The sequence below is a fragment of the Podarcis tiliguerta genome, assembly GCF_965153285.1.
Source record: "Podarcis tiliguerta genome assembly, chromosome: 4".
Lineage (NCBI taxonomy): Eukaryota > Metazoa > Chordata > Lepidosauria > Squamata > Lacertidae > Podarcis > Podarcis tiliguerta.
The window spans coordinates 52,069,499-52,087,443 of record NC_139537.1 but is presented as its reverse complement, the minus strand read 5'-3'; the positions used below and the strand labels follow the sequence as shown (position 1 = coordinate 52,087,443).

General features: G+C 38.5%; 1 protein-coding gene across 4 annotated transcripts in view; it reads right to left on the bottom strand.

The window, feature by feature from the left end:
* DYRK1A (dual specificity tyrosine phosphorylation regulated kinase 1A) overlaps positions 1–17,945 on the bottom strand; it is a 111,457-nt gene that overhangs the window by 20,176 nt on the left and 73,336 nt on the right. The window contains exon 1 of one of the 4 annotated variants that reach the window (XM_083438690.1): positions 9,053–9,095. The exons of the other annotated variants lie outside the window; for them this stretch is intronic. The gene's annotated coding sequence lies outside the window, so the exon portion shown is untranslated. Of the gene's footprint in view, positions 1–9,052; positions 9,096–17,945 lie in introns of those variants that run through there. 4 annotated transcript variants of the gene reach the window in all.

Sequence of the window (17,945 nt, the reverse complement as noted above, 5' to 3'; positions counted from 1 at the left end):
CTTGCTTGCTTGCTTGCTTGTTTTACAGATTTATAAATCACTTCACAGCCTGAAGCCATCATACTGCTGTGCAAAAAAAGAGAGATCAACATAAGATACTGCAAGGGTTGTAAATAATAGGAGTATTTTTGACAACATTATTTTGTTTGTTTCTGGTAAGTAACTTACTGTTTTCCATCAAGCAAAAGTTTGTATCTTACTAGAAGCAAGCTTAGTTGTTTTGCTTGATGGAAAATAGCAATGTAGTATACCCACCTTTACAAAACTCTACAAAATTTCATCTAGGAAACTGCTCTGTAAAATTAATGCACACACTGGAGTTCATTAAAATATTTAGAGAAAACTTACACTTACATGACTCATATTAACACAAGTAGAAAAGCTAACATGCACATGGGAAAACAGATTTCTCTAGAAGCAGCATGTGGATTGGTACATGTTAACATATATGCTAAAGCAGTATTTCTATTTGAAAAGATACCAAGAACTCAAAACTACCAATTGCAGTTTGAGTAACTACAATTGAGGGTGCAGCCAGTAGTAACACACAACTCTTCTTAAAAATTCTTGATCATTCCTCAGCTGGAAAGATTTGGTGCTAAACTCTCCATTCAAGCCTGGATTCTCCAAGACCCTTTAATAGTAAAACCGGCAGGCACTGTCCAGTTCAGATCTTTGGAACAGCAAAAGATTGTTGGCAAAACGACTCCTATTATAACCCTTGCAGTATAAACCTATACATGCAGGAAAAAAGCTCTTCTGAGTCCAGTAAGACTTATTCCCAAGTATGCATGCATAGAAATACAGTGCCTTGCTATTTTAATGTTCTCTCAATACATAACTATAATTCCAGGAAAGGGGGTATTCCAGTCCCAATGCATTTTTCCAACTGGGTTGAGATCGAATAAAAACCTAACACTGATGCAGGCTGGGATGGACACAGTGACTCCAAGAACAGGACCAGAACTCTGAATTAACCATGCTAAATCTCTTATAGGTAATCAATGAATGACAGATTAAATGCAGAACTATTACATCAAAACCCTCAGGAGATACAGTCACTAAATCAGAATCAGAACAAAAATGTGCCCCTTAAGAAATGGTTAGCCAGGGATGGGGGCTTCTTCAAAGAAGAATCACATGTGAGTGACAACCAGTGAAAGCTCCATGCAGGTATCTTAGGAGCACCCAAGCAGCAGCACCATACCATCTGCTACTTCCTTCAGCATGCTGCTCCTAGTAAAACAGCTGGTAGAACCACTGAATGCCACTTTAACCACTCAATTTGGGAGTTCTTGGACCAAGGGGGTTAAGAGGCAGCAACTATTCTCTGTGCCTGCTCCCCCAAAACCAGAGGGTAGACATAGAAACAGAGCCTTGATTGGTGTTGAACAGGAACAAGTGGCAGGGCACATGTTCCTTTCCAACCCGAGGCGGCAATGTTCAGCCAACAGTGCTGATCTGCGTGGAGGCTTAGGAGGAAGAGTAAGCGAGCAGCAGCTGCCTACTCTTATGTTCCCAGCTTAACCTACACAAACTGCTCCCTTCTTAGCACACTTAACTGCATGAGGGTCCCAAAGCTAATATTTGTTTCAGGACCACAGTAGTAACTACCCAACAAAGGTAGTTACTCAAGTTCCTTCTCTCCATATCCTGCAATAAAAAATAGGTGCATTTCCCAAAGTAATCATACCAAATGAAGAATTCTAAAACTTGTGCATCCTACAGGCCTGTTTTTATCAGCACTCTAACCCACACTTCTGGGAGAAAAACTGAAAGTAATACTAAATTCAGTGCCAACACTTAAGTTGCAAAATTAAATGGGGTTTGACTTTTATGAGTATTATGTTTCCTAGATAAAAGAAGTAAACAGTCACTCATCAACACTCTAGAAAATTTAGCTTCTACTTAGAGGCAATGTGCAACTTAAAAGGAGTGTACTAGCATTCTGCAGTAGGATGGGAAATTATGAGTAATGGAAAATTTCCCACTACAGGTCAGTCATATCTTACATAGGAGTTAGTTCCAGGGATAGTGTGTAAAGCCGAAATTGCATATAGTCAAAACAATCCATTGGAACTGACCCTATGTGAGCAATCTTACCTTCTGAAGCTGACACACTGAACAGATTTTACCCCACCCAAGCAAGGCACAGATCTTTGAAGCTCTTGCTTACCAGGCTCTGGGAGGCTCTCGCAAGATTTCACAGGGCCATCTAAGATCTTGCAAAAGCCTCCCAGAGCCCAGTAAGCCAACCTAAGAGCTTCAAAGCACCTTCTGCACTGGGAAAACTCTCTGCCTTCCATGTATCTTATTTCAACCAGCCATCTTTCAACAGTGTAAAGTTGAGTTTGAACATGTAAAACACATGTTAAATTGAGAATGGAGTGTACTATATTTTCCCACAGAACAATTTCCATTTCTAAAACGGAATTATTTCATAAAATTAAAACATAATTATCATTACTAATAACAAATGAAATTGCCAAGTTTCAAAGTTGCAGTTAACTTTCTTTCAGCATCTCTAAGAAGTCTATATAAGAGAGACAGTCTCAGTGCAAGACAGAGACCCCAAGACTAATCAGGTCTAATTGTAAAGGTGGCAAGAAATTCGCAATCCACATGTGCTAAACCAGATCCTATTCTAACTTAGTGTAAAAAAAATCCTCCAAAATTTATGAGAAGACATACATGACTGGATTCTGTAAGGATTCCAACTACATGCATACTGAATATTCTTTATCTATTTGAATGAATGTATAGGTAATAAAATAACCATAACTGCAGAATCAGAAAAAATCACCACCACCTCATCATGCCCCCATGGGCACACAAACAACACAGCACATTGTCCATTACTTGAAATGCTAAGACTTCCTGTTCCTAGTAATCACCAGTATGCTGTGATGCATGTGCAACAGAGAATATGGAGAAAGGACAGCAGGCTCCATAAGGCCCCATGAGAAGAGCTCTCTATAAGCATATGTGGGGAGAGACTGTACTCAAAATTCGCCCCATATTTTTAGGCATGCTTTACTGTTAATATTTGGGATGAATCTGAAAGAGCTATTAAGTCCTAGAATCCTCCTCTACAATAGGGAAGAGACTTCAGAGAACAGCTCTCTGAGAAACATTTTAAACAAAAATGGTACAAGTGTAAACTATTACATACCATGTCAAAAATTAACTTAATTTTATTATTTTTGAGTTGTCACAGCACATTGGTGGTAGCAAATCTATCACAATCTCTCATTCAAATTCTATATCCAAAGGAGGGGGGAGTATAGGTTCCCCCCCGAAAGAAGTCTTGCTCTAGAGCAGGGGCAGAGAACCTGTGACCCTCCAGGAGATGCTAGACGGTAACCCTCATCATCCCTGAACATTTGCTATGCTAGTTTGTGATGCTGAGAGTTGGGAGTCCACTAACAACTAGCGCAGTAGTTCTTGAAGGGTGTGGCATGCCACACTGATGTGACTGGAGAAGATAGCAAGTGTGGCTGGAAGATTCAAGAACAATCAAAGAAACTTGTTTATAATTATATTTTGGGAATTGTTAATGTTCTTATGTAGGTGCATTGTTTTATGCTATCTAGATGTCCCATGATCATATTATAAAGTAATTGTGTTCTATGTTATAAATCAAGTACTTTTAGGATTTGTTTATTTTTGTTTTCCAATGTATTTCTTATCAATAAGATAAGACGCGAGTAAATTTTTATTCTGAAAGTGTGGCCCAGGAAAAAATGTATAAGAACTACTATCTAGACAGTCACCAGTTCACTCCCCTTACTCCATAGGTAGTCATGATTTAACACAATTCATTAATTAGATTGGAATACAATACAGATTGACCTAGATAAAGGTAAAGGTAAAGGGACCCCTGACCATTAGGTCCAGTCGTGGCCAACTCTCGGGTTGCGGCGCTCATCTCACTTTATTGGCCGAGGGAGCCGGCATACAGCTTCTGGGTCATGTGGCCAGCATGACTAAGCCGCTTCTGGCAAACCAGAGCAGCACACGGAAACACCATTTACCTTCCCGCCATTTACGTTACCTATTTATCTACTTGTATTTTGACGTGCTTTCGAACTGCTAGGTTGGCAAGAGCAGGGACCAAGCAACGGGAGCTCACCCCATCGCGGGGATTCGAACCACCGACCTTCTGATCGGCAAGTCCTAGGCTCTGTGGTTTAACCCACAGCGCCACCCGAATCCCTTAAAGGTTAGAAAAGAAAAAAATGATTTTTTAAAAATCCTACATGTATGTAACTCAAACAAAATTCAAGCATCTGCCAAAGAAACTCAGCCATGTATTACTTGTTGTAGCTGGAATTGGAGATAAAGAAAAAAGTGGCATCAGTAATGCATTCCTTTTTTGATATGACTGTACAAACTAAAACCAAATTGCAAGGGTGGGGAACAAAATCCAACCAACTAGCTGGATCCTTAGTTCCCCCAACCCCATGGGCCAAATTCAACAAGCGGCCAGGGTCAGTCACTGGTCATGCACCTGGTGTCAGCTTGACATTATGTGACCCATTTTTGTTTGCCTGCACAGCCTGACATCAAATTCTGCAGGCGGAGAAACAACTGACTGGCAGTGCTTACAAACGCTACTTTCAGAGTAAACCATTATCCTACACCTGGGGCCATACATTGGATAAAGTGGACTTGCGGATCACATGGAGAGGCCTGGTGGACCTAATTATTTTATTCTATTTTTTATTAAATTTATATCTTGTCCCAACTCTCAAAAGAGCTTAGGGTGCTAAATAGGCCTGTGGGAAAACAGTTCCCCACTGCAAGCATGTTGAAATTATCTGTAACTATTTCCTCTAAAGATATCATATGTTGCTATATAAGAAACAGTATCATCTGCATGTATATTCTAGTTTCCTTTCTAATCTGTTATTCAAGTTTTTCATCAGAAAGAAACAATAGAAAAAATGAATAGTTCTGACTAGTACTTCTATTCCAGTTTATAACATGTTTGCCTTACAAAACACCTTGATCCCATTCTCAAAATTAGGACTTATATTATATCTTTCCGTAACTGAAAAATACCATCACCCCATCTGTTGAAAGCTTTTTTTTCAAAAGCTAGTAGCTTAAAAATTAAAATGCACAATTATGCAAAAACTGTATAAAGCAATGCACATCAGCATTTTTTATATAAAGAAAACGTAACTAATTTACTCATTTTTTACCAATTAATTTTGCAAGCAACACTACGTTTAAAGGAAGAGAGCATGGGTAATCACCTGACTTTCTATAATTCCTGAACAATCTAGAATTAGTAGTGAGTAATGAGGGGGCCAAGTTTGCTGTTGACACTAAACTGTTCAGGGTTGTTTTTGTTTTGTTTTTGTTTCTAAAGGGAGATTGAGAAGAGCTCCAAAAGGACTTCTCCGGATTGACTGGATGAGTAGCAAAAATGGCAAACAGAATTCAACATAAATAAAAGAAAAGTGATGCATGTTGGAGTAAAATAATACTTCATATGTAAGCTCATGGAGTCTGAACTGGATGTGATTGACCAAGAATGAAACCTTGGGGTCATAATACAAAGCTTAATGAAAATACCAACCTAGTGCATGGCAGCTGAGAAAAATCTAACTTCCAAACTATAGGTCATTAGGAAAAGTACTGAAAGCAAAACTGCTGGTGTGATAATGCCACTATGCAAATCTATGGTGCAACCACACTTGGAATACTATATACAGTTCTGGTAACCTCACCTCAAAAATGGTAGAGTTGGAAAAGGTTCAGAAAAGGACAACCAAAATTATCAAGGGAATGGAGAAACTCCCCTACAAAGAAAGATTGCAGTGTTTGGTGCTTTTTAGTTTAGAGAAAATGCAAGTAAGAGGTGACATGACTGAAGTTCATAAAATTATGCATACAGAAAGGTTTTCTCTCTCATAACAGTAGAACTTGTGGACATCCAGTGAAACTGACTGCTGGAAGATACAGGACACTTATTCACACAGTGCATAGTTAAACTATGGAGTTTGCTCCCACAAGAGACAGTGATGGCTACTGACTTGGATGGCTTTAAAAGAGAACTGGACAAATTCATGGAAGAAAAGGCTACCAATGGCTACTAGCTATGATGGCTATGTTCTGCCTCCACAGTTGGAGGCAGTAATGCTCCTGAATATCAGTTGCTGGGAAGTGGAGGGGAGAGAGATCTTGTGCTCAGGTTTTTCATGCAGAAGGTTTCCTACCTGCATCTAGTTGCCCACTTTGAGAACAGGATGATGGACTAGATGCGCCTTTGGCTGGACAGCAGGCACTTCTTATGTATTTATCTTATTAAGAATTGTCCAAAAAGAAATGTGCAAAATAGTAATGCAAACTTTAGAAGACTGCACATGACTATAAGACACAGCAGATAGCTGAAGTCTGTTTTCTAGAAACATAATTTGGTTTGCTTCTATATGAAGGAGATCAGGATATGTATGTGGACTAGTATACATACAGGATATGTATGCTGACTCTTTGACACTGTGCACAGAGTACCATGCTATTCAATGACCATTACTTATATATGCTGTTGGTATTTTTATGTTGCCATGTGATCTTCAGATGAAGGGTGTTAATCCAAATTTAATAAATAATTATAACAAAAAGAACTGCCTTGAGTACAAACTTTATTTTACCATAATTTATTATCAGTGACATATAATTTTCAGTATTTCCGGCTGTAAAATACAGGGGAAATGATTATGCACAGTACAAACACAGGCAATGGTGCCCATGAAGACATCCCCTGGTGCCCATGAAGCTTCTGCATATATACACCATGGCTCACTGTCTCATTCTTCTTGAGGTGGTTAGCTTTGTTTCCAATGTTAAATGTTCATAGAGCTTAAGAAGGAAGCTGAAGGAAGATGATGTTCTTTCCTGCTTCCTCTTTCAGCTCTATTTGCTTTCAACAGCTGAACAAAAGCAGTTTGACTGGGGTGGGAGAGAAAAACAGAGTGGACAGGAGAGAGGAAGTAGGGTTCCACAGGAGTCAGGAGACAGAATGTGCATATTCACATAAGCTGAATCCAGTAAAAAGGGTTCCTCTTGAAATTGTTTCTTTTTTATTTCTCACCACCACCACCACCCAAAAACTGATATCAAATCACAGTTTTGCCATGGATTTTGCATTTAGTCAATGCTACCACGATTTTTTAAAAGGATGTCTTCAGAACTATCATCAAATCATAGGTGTTCTCTGTGTCCATAGACGTGATATGTTGGTGGGCTTTCTGATCATCCTATCTAAAGGGGGGGGGGGATCCATGAGAATCAGTGCCTTCAGTCAATATTTTTGTGGTGCTGGAAACATTAGATTTGTGGATTTTACTGTGTGGTCTACTCTAAGTTTTAATTTGCAGGTGCTCTTAGAGGACCACATGCAGAATTATGTGAACTCAAGAGGTTATGTTTAAATTATACTGGATCCAACTAGAATCTATATACCTTGGAAAAGAGGTCTGTGTGTGTCAACACATTCTCTCTGCCTGTTTGAGAGGGGAAGGGGGAAAATGACGAGGGAAAACAAGCAACCAGAGGGAATTATTGCACTTTCAAAAGTCTAATGCTCTCACAGGACCAAAATGGTTGGCAACCCATGGCTTAGAACTTGGGATAAAACTTGATGGTACCAAGTACAGTTCACATTGATGCAGAAATGCTGTTTACCACTCAATAGGTCTGCAACAATTACTAGCACACCTGCCCACATCCACCTATGTGTCAGACATTTGTGGCATATTTTGCCAGTCCAAAAGAAAAGAGCAATTCTCTTCCAACTGACACAGTCTTCTTCAATGGCTGCCTGGAAGCAATTCATACTCACCATAGGCAACCACCAAGTTATCCTTCCAAGTGAGGATTATTACATAATGTATACATCTGTCAGAGGGCAATATATATTTATCTCATTATGAATGTTCTTGAACCAATGGAATTATTATTATTATTATTATTTTAAAATCAAGTCATGAATTAACTTTTTTGTTGGCCTTGTTCCATTAAACACTATATTGTACAAGTGTGCTAAAAATAAATGTGTGATTCTACTCTACTATTTTACTTCTGTGTTCAAACACAATCAAACTTTAATTCCTTTCCTTCTACTGATATATCCAAATTATTTTTGTAGTGCATCCCTAAATCAATGCAACTCCAATACTACTAATAAGGGTAGAGATGCATAGTCATATTCTGCTTCTTAAATTGTGTGTATGTGTAGAAAATCATTGACACACATTATAGACTGCTCTGTCCTATCTAATCCAATAACTGCAAGCTCATTATGACACAAAGGTAATAAATTTAACATTCTTAGCACAAATTAAGAGCAAATATAAGATAACCACATGATTATTAGTATCATGCAAAAAGATGACAGTCATTGATCAGCAGATGAGAAAAAAGGCAGGACAAGTAAAATTTGATAGATGGCTGGACAGTACATATAAGTGGAGATGACAGGAAAGAACAGAGCTTAGGATCTACATGGGGAAAGAACCCACATTTTTCTTAAAGCACAGAACTATGTACAATATATTATGAACCCCTTTAAGAATATCCATGAAATCATATATTTTTTAAAAGAGCCATTTTCCCCAAACATAACCGTCCATACACAAATATATCACAAATCACATCTATTTCAAACAGAATCCTCAAGCACTTGTTTCTGTCTTTTAAGTATCCCAGGTTTTAACACTGCATTAGAATTCTCAAATACAGTAATGTCCTTAATCTCATATCCGTAAATAGTAGCAAAGATAAAACTGCAATTCTCTTCTCCCTGGAAAGCACCAAACACTGTACTTCTAAACACAAAATCCTATAAAATGCACATTTAATGGTAAATATTTTGTCTGCATAAAAATCTTAGCATAAAGATTTTAAATATCTGTGTTTTTCAATGTAGGTAGGTAAGAGAAATTAAATCCTTATTTCTACTTCTGTTCTAAAATCTGTGTCTGCCTGCAGTGAGTGGAAACTGCTGCAGATCATTAAATACTCATTTATCAATGTCTCTCACCAGGCAACACAATGCAGCAGAACAGCACACAGAAACCACCCTGAACCCCAGCAACAGCAGCTAATTAGCATAGCCTACCACTAAAACGACACCGTATGATTGGAAGAGTTAGTCAGAGAGCTGGCCAATCAAAGCAGGTTATGCAAATAGCAAGCTTTAGTTGCCAGGGTAGAGCTGCTTCCCATTGTCCAATAGGAAAACAAGCAATAAACAAGAAATGAAATTGAGCTTTGTCACATTTTCAAGTTGTTGTTAACACTTTCAAGTTTACAGCAAAATTAGCCACAACCGCACAGGATTAGAATAGCGTTCTAAATTTCACCACCCCACAGAAAGGGCAGTGCAATGCAATAATGCTACACAAGAATTTGAGCTAATTACTGCATTAGGAGTTAGATTTCTCTTTTCACAATACAGCTGTATTACAGCAGGTTTGCTGGATATTTTAGAGCATTTAATTAGTCTTAGAGGTGTCAAAATATTTCTCAATAATTATTAAGATAAATAAAACACTTAAGTCTAAGGAGAACAGAGGAGAAATAGAGACCATAGCTTGTTCTTGTGAAGAAAAAGAGCAATTAAAAACTCAGAAAATATACAAGCCATTATACTGTTGCCAATCCACTACATTAAGTTGTCTCTCTTCAATTTATATGCAATCCAGAATTACTAAGAAACAATAATATTGGGAATACTCATACATCAACTTCATATAAAAGGAAAACATTTAACATGATTAGGTTTTTATTATGAGGTAGCAAGCACAAATGCATTGCATTTCAAAGTGCAAATGGAAACTAAAACATGAGTAAGTATAAATATAGGTGTGATACATATAGATGCACAATATGCATAAAACCAAAAAATATTGTGGCCAGTATTTCTCATGGGAATTATGAAATATTGATATGTTTCCTAACAGAGTGCCCCAAAAGTCTTATCACAAGACACAAATACTAATTTCTACTTTCAAAGCATAACCTCTTACAAGAACAAGTGCAATGCAGCTGCAGAGCTCCACATCAGGCTGAAAACTAAAGTGATATTCAGGTGTTTTAATGTATTTAAAAGGAGGGAGGATCTGAGAGCAGTCAAACGTATTATTAAATCATTACAAGCAAACTCAACTCACTTCACTTAAATACCTGTGAAAAGCATCAGATAAGTCATAGAAAATGTTTAGAATGTTTGGCTATTTTATTTATGTATTTGAAATGCTGTTTGTTTGCTGCCCTTGGTTCCTTCAGGAGAAAGGGTGGGATATAAATTTGATTCAAACTATCCAAATGGATATAAACATATGCTGCTGAATTGTAAGAGAAAGGTACAAATAACAGCTTAAAAGCCTTGATGAAACACCCTATCCACCTCAGAAGTTTGCACATGCTTACAGAAATATTGCTCCATTTCCCACAGAATCATAGAGTTGGAAGGGACCTTGAGATCATCTGGTCCAACCCCCTGCAATACAGAAATATGCAGCACCACACTCTAACCAACCGAGAAGCATTTACCAGTAATTCTGTAAGTGAGATGGGTAGGATCTGTACTATGTTACAACCCCAAACTCCTAAATTATGAAATTTGGGAGTATGTTAACTATCAACTACATATATTTATTTCCCAATTTCCTCCTAGGAACTTTGAAATAGTAGCAAATTCAGTGGATTAGTGTCAAGAGCAACATAATTAGAACTGATAGCTTGTCACATATATAAAAAAAACCCTCACAGAATTTAACAACATGTAACAGCTGACACAGAATCCAAAGACATCCAGCTTTAGTTTTAAAACAAGTTTCTAGCCCTCGCTATTGGAAAGACAGTGTTTGAAATAATGCAGGCAGTGCCTGCAAACAATGCAGTGATAACATCTAGAACATCTGTGTGGAAAGTTCTATAAAGTATCTTACTATTCAGAACTGGCAAGAAGCTTGAGTATCTGCAACAACTCATTTGTAAATCAACAAACTGTACCAGGGCAAGAGACACCATTCTTGTCTCAGCCTCACCACATTTCTGCTACATGCAAAGCACAGCATCTACCAGCTAGCAATAACAGAATGCCCATAGGAGGCTGCAAGTACAGAAGGGGCTGGGGAAAATGGAATGTAGCTGGAATGGTAGCTTCTGCCCTGGTCTATGGGTTCTATCTTCTCTGGTGGTGCTGCATTGTCCTACCCCACACACTATGAACAGGAGAGTGTTCCTATTGTGTGGAAATTAACACCGGGACAACAAAAATGGATTCTACGTGCCCTAATGGTGGCCAAGAGAGTGATATTGATGGAAGAATAAATATATGATACACTTTAATCAATGTACCAACAATATGATAACACTTGCAACTTATGGACAGACTGCTTACAGATGTAGACTTTGTTTGGATAAATATGACAACATTTGGAATGAGTTTATACAGAATATAGAAGGCTATTATCAAAATATGTATTAGGATAATAACACTATATCAATTTATATAAGAATGTATGGGAGTATACTGCCATGAATTTTGTATATTGCTTTTTCCCCTCTTTCTTATACACATCTTTGTACCTCACTTTCCCCATTTTTCCTTTGTTAAAAAAAGGAGTGTGTGAGCAGAAGAATGCAAATGGTGCTCCTTTCCATAACATGTTTCCCCTCATATTCGTAATACTGTACATCAATGTGAGCACACAAAATTTACACACAAACAAACAATCTAAATGATATAGAAAATCTAGCAGCAAGTTCATTTTAAAAAAAGTTTTTTGGGGGGGCAGAGACAGTTGCAATGAGGAGAAAGAGATTTGGGGGGGGGATCATACCATGATTTTCCTTCATTTTGGTGCAGATATGCTTTTAACTCACCACCTCTTCCCAAAATATAACCTGATGCATGCCAAGAAAATCCTTATTCAAGTCAGAAAAATGCAAATTGTACAGTTTATCATTTAATTGGGAATGTGCACATATGGTCTCAAATGGTATGTTCTAGGGGCAGAGGCAGGGTGGGAAACTATCATTTCATGAGCTGATTCGCCTTATCTCAGGATCCAAGTGCATAACTTTTTTGTTGTTGAAAATATAAGCTTATAAACTCTAGAGTTCTGTATAACTGTGCAAGTAACATTAAACAACATCCTGATTTATTTTGTTGGGTTGGGTTTAAAGCAGCTCTGCACTTCGGTTTCCATGGGATGGTGATTAGCACATTACCCTTCTCTCCTTGCCACTACAGGACAGCAGCACTAAGTTTCCTTGTACAGGCAGGATAAAAAACACAAAAGATTTTCAATTGCCACTGCAGAGTGCTTTATTTTCCCAAGTTGGAGAAAGAGTTACTGTTGATCATTACAGAATGAATACTCACCTCCCTCTCTGGCCTAAACATTGTGGATTGGGGAGCAGACAGGAGACTAGCCATAGTGTTCTTATACTTCACTCACAGCAAAGCACTAAGGACTCTTTTGTCATATTGTTTTTTAAAAGTTGAAGGCCAGAGCATACCACAGCTACTGGCATTATAGTGTTGTGCTTCAGTTCACTGTTACATACAGTCATGGGGAAAAGAAAGTGCACCCTCTTTGAATTTTACATATGAAGTCATAATAACAATCATTTGTTCCTTCGGTGGTCTTAAAATTAGGCAAATGCAACCTCAGATAAACAACAACACATGACATATTACATCATGTCATGATTTATTTAACAGAAATAAAACCAAAATGGAAAAGCCATGTGTGAAAAACTGTACATAGCACAGAACTATAATACCTGTGGCTGTGGTATGCTCTGGCCTTCACAGTGAACTGTAACAGTGAACTGAAGCACAGCACTATGGCTGCCACAGGAGGGCAAGTATGTGAAATGTATGACCCAGTCACTTGTTTTGGACAACATCTTCCCATCTTAGGTAAATATCAGTGGCACATTCCCAATTTAAAGATAAGCAAATAGCTAACTGAGAATAGTGTTATGTACCATATTATTTATTGCTCAGGATTTGTTTTATAAAACATTCAAACTAAAGACGTGCAGTGAAAAAATTTCCAATGCTTAATATTTCTGTGTAGTAGTGGTGGTGGTGATAATTCTATTGTTTGTTTGGCTGTTTGCCACTCTGGGCTACTTTGGGAGGATGGGAAGGTTATAATTTTCAAGACAAATGCAGTAAAACAAATCAGATCCACTAGATTTCCATTTCATAAGTTCATAGGTAGAAGTGAATGGATGCCAATACAATATTAGACCAGTCCTGAAGTTTCAAAGTGTTTGGCTTTGTTTACTAAATACATGGAAAAATAAACATTGTAAATCAGATCGTTCTCTAGGGATCTGATGCAAACTGGAAGATAGGTAAATCTACAGAAAAAAATTCATTGCAAAAATTTAAGTCCTTAGTTCTAATCAGAACCTACTCTGCCAGTTGTCCATACTTGTAGAAACAGTATGTGCAGATTACTCGTGCATTTTCCACTCATTTAGCATGCATCTCAATTGGTCCATAAGCTTAAAAAAGTTTGGGAACCATTTTTTTAATATAATATAGCCACAATTCAGAATTCTCAGCAATACTTTTTATTGAAATAGCCTTTATTTATATTGCTTATTTAACTCACAGAAAACTGTCAGTACAAATCCTATGCATGCTATTCAGAAGTAAACACCACTGAGTTCAATAAAACCTACCATATTTTTCGCCCCATAGGGCGCACCGGCCCATAGGGCGCACCTAGTTTTTTTGGGGGGGAATAAAAAAAAAAAAGTATTTCCCCCCCAGGCGCGGGGCTGGGGCGGGGGAAGCCCAAGCTTCCCCTGACCCCATCCCCCAGAACAGGATGCTATCCGCAAGCCTAGGGAACCCGGCGGGAAGTCGCGCGGGTCTCCCCAGGCTTGCAGATATCTGCCCAAAGTTGCGCAGCAATCCCACGGCTTGCGGAGAGCTGCTCGAAGCCTGGGGCGTACTGAGCTCAGCGCGCCCCAGGCTTCAGAATGCAGGCAGCTCTCCGCAAGCCTTGGGAGAGCTGCGCGACTTCGTGCCGGGCTCCCATGGCTTGCGGATAGCTTCCTGAAGCCTGCATTTGCCCCATAGGACGCACACACATTTCCCCTTCATTTTTTGAGGGGAAAAGGTATGTCCTATAGGGCGAAAAATGCGGTATTTCTAGGTGGGTATGCAATTTCTGCTTATGTTTATTTTATTTTATTCATTTTTAATACCTTTTATTATTAAGACTTAAAAAACATAGCACTAGTAAATCGTAACACAATAATGCTAAAGTGGGGGAAACCAAGTCACCAGTCTGTCACGGTTATGTTTCTTTATTGAAGCATTACTCCAGAAAAACAGCCCTATTGTTTTAATAGTGAACAAGAAGCAAGTTAATAAATCTCCACTTTTCCAGAATAGCTAATTCTCTACTAGATGTTTTATTTAATATATTTATCTCAACATCTTTTTAAAAAGTTGTCAAGGCATCTTACAAATAAAAACCTAAATCAATGAATGATTAAACAAGTCTATAAACAGCTTGGCAGTAATTAAACAGTCTAGTTAAAAACAATAAATCAAAAAACAATGGCAATAAAACAATGATAAACCAAATTTAAATGCCCAAATAAAACCACATTGTGCCTAGCATTACAATTTTGTGAGAATAAGCATGAAGTACAGAGAACTAGGGAGGCTATTCCACACGTTGGGTGCCACTACAAAAAAGACTTGTCTACCAAGTCTGCTAACGTTAGTGACCAGGGGAAAGCCTCAGATTATTTTAAAGGAATGTTGAAGTTCATTACATCACAGGTTCAGAGCACAAATTTATCTAGGTTGTTACATTTGTCTGTATTACAACTCAAGCATAATTCAATTATTCCTACACCACCCCAAGTTCTTCTGCAGCTTAGAATATAAAAAGAAAGCCTGCACATATATGGTCCATGTTCAGCTTAACCAAGCTACTTCGCAGGCGTTAGCCATACTCTGAAGTGAAACTTCTGCTGTGAACTTTGTAACCAGACCACCCAACCAAGCAGCCTTTTATGTAGTAAGGCTGATCAATTTTCTTGAATATTTTCTTGCGAATGTTTTACATGGGTACGGTTCTGCCCCCAAGTCCAAAACCCTCTTGATCTTAGATATATTTGCTTGGAGGGAGGACGCAGGGAGGCTCCAGAATTCCCAGGAATCTTCCTATCACAGTTGGCGCTATGAGTTGTATGCAGAGTACAGTGGTACCTTGGGTTACAGACGCTTCAGGTTACAGACTACGTTAACCCAGAAATAGTACCTCGGGTTAAGAACTTTGCTTCAGGATGAGAACAGAAATTGCGTGGCGGCAGCGGGAGGCCCCATTAGCTAAAGTGGTACCTCAAGTTAAGAACAGTTTCAGGTTGAGAACGGACCTCCAGACCATGCGGTGGGCTGGAATATATATTGGGGGGGGGTGAACGAATTCCTATGCCCCACAAATAACCCAGAGATGCATTTTAAATAAAAGGACACATTCTACTCATGTAAAAACACGCTGATACCCAGACCGTCCACAGGCGAAATTAAGAAGGTGATTGGGCTGCATCCGGCCCCTGGGCCTTAGGTTGCCTACTCCTGCACTGGATGAATAAACTCAAGCTCAATCCACAAAGAAATGTGGGGCTCGAACCCACAACCCTGAGATTTAGAGTCTCATGCTGTACCAACTGAGACATCTCAGTCCATTATCATATACTGTGCATTCTGACATCTATGTTGTCTATCATTCATTATTGGGATCTGTTTAAGGTAGTGGTCTGGAACTGTAAAGTCTTCAAAGGCCTTAGTGCTGATAATCTCAGGAAATGTTTCCACCTGCATAATCCTGGCGCTTATTCTCTGATAAGACTGCTTCAGATTCTAACTTTCAGAGAGGATACATTTGCCTCTATGAGACACAGAGGTCTTCTCATCGGCAGCCCTGACACTGTGGTATTCTCTCATGAAAGAGGAATGTATAGCCTCCTCCTTGCTGTCTTTTTTAAAGCCAGACTAAGCATTATCTAATTCAAAAATCCTTTTTTTGCTGACCGGCTATTTCTGTGCTTGCTTTTTCATTATTATTCTCATAGTTTTGAAGAAACATTTTATTTTGCTTTAGTATTGTTATTTAACATTTTTATTACACTTTCTGTAAGCCACTGTGAAGTTTTATTAGTAGCATATTATTTTATTATTTTTAAATACACACACAAGCAAACTTGATAAACCAAAAGAAAGCATAGCAGCTTTTTCAAAAAAATTCCCAACAAACATTTTAAATACCAAGCTGACTCCAAAGCAAGTTGAGGGGAGTTCACCAATCACTAATTTGAAACCACTAAAACTTACAGTTTACCCCTTAAAGCAGGGTGGTACAAAGTGCGGCCCTTGAGGCCTTTTTGGCAGCCCTCAGCAACATTTGACACACCCGCCGCGGCGGTGTTAGAACCTGGGATAGAAAAGCTAGGAACCAAATTACTTCTTGGACATGGGTTGTGGGCACCAAAACAGTATGTGTAGGCCCCACTGGGGGGGGGGGAGAGAGTGTCAGCAACACTTTTTATTATTTTGATAAGCATGAACTAATACGCAATTCATATAAGTGAAACATTGTTAATATCACATTTTAGCTGAAATTGTTATTACATGTTTAATTTGGCGTCTACAATAAAAATATTAGTACCCTACTTCAGTTTTCAAAACACTCTTTATAGTTAAACTCCTTAACATATTGTCTATCCTTAACATTTCAAAGCACATACATTTCAGTAATACGTGAGTGTCAGCCAGGCGCAAAAAAAATGGCACCCAGACTATTTGAGGTGCTTGCAAATGGAATCATTAGGTGCAAAATGCACCTTGCACCCTAATTTTGAACCCTGCCCCCAAGTCCTCGCACTGCCTTCCCAAAGCTTAGTAAGCAAGGCACTGGGTTTGGGAAGGAGGTGTGAGGGCTCCAGGACCCTGCCAGAGTCTTGTGCATTTCACAAAGCCCAGCGCCTTGCTTACCCACCTTTAGGAAGGCAGTGTGAGGGGTGGGGGAGAAGTCAAATTTTGACTTTGTGCTCCCCATGCAACAACACAGTGTGTGGCCGCAGGTTCCATGTCAAAGTACTCTTTTGGCCCACTTGGTATGTGCAAGTGCAAGGATACTTTGGTCATGCACAAATATTTGCATGAACAAATTCTTATTAGGTGCAACACATTTTTACACAAGTTGAACTGTGCAATATAGTGTTTCTTTCATGCTGACCCAAGGACAGGAGTAGCAGTGAGTGAGTATGCATCAAACCCAAAATTAAGATCCTCAGTATCAACATGCTAATGCATTTGTACTGAACTGTTCAAATAGCTCTTCTGGACAGTAAGTTTTTTATTCTAAAAAAAATCAGCAATAAATTAAAATTGTTCTGAATATTTAGTGTAAAATTATTACATTTCATCATACAGTATTGTTTCAGTATGTGTGTTTGTATTTACCATCCTAAGCATTTATGTGCTGGCTCAGTAAGTCTTAGGATATGGCTACTAGCAGCTTTAATTCTGCTGCAATATTTTATCTAGTGAAGATATGACTCATTTTTAATTAGAAAGGGAGTAGGCATATGAGTGTCTCAGGGGTAAAAGTTCCTGAATTAATGCTTTATCCCTGTATTAACCATATATACAATAAAAAGGACAGGATTGGGGACACTTTGTTCACTCCTAGCCACCTTGAACTTAGGTGTAAGTTTTGAATTTAGGTTTAAAAATGAAATGAATAATGCACACCATCTCAAGTTTGCAAGGTAAATATTTCATTACAATATACTTTTATTTTCTCTGCACCACCACTGAAAAAAGGTATGATGGCCAAGAAGATGTTTAACATCAACTGGAAAATAATAATAATAAT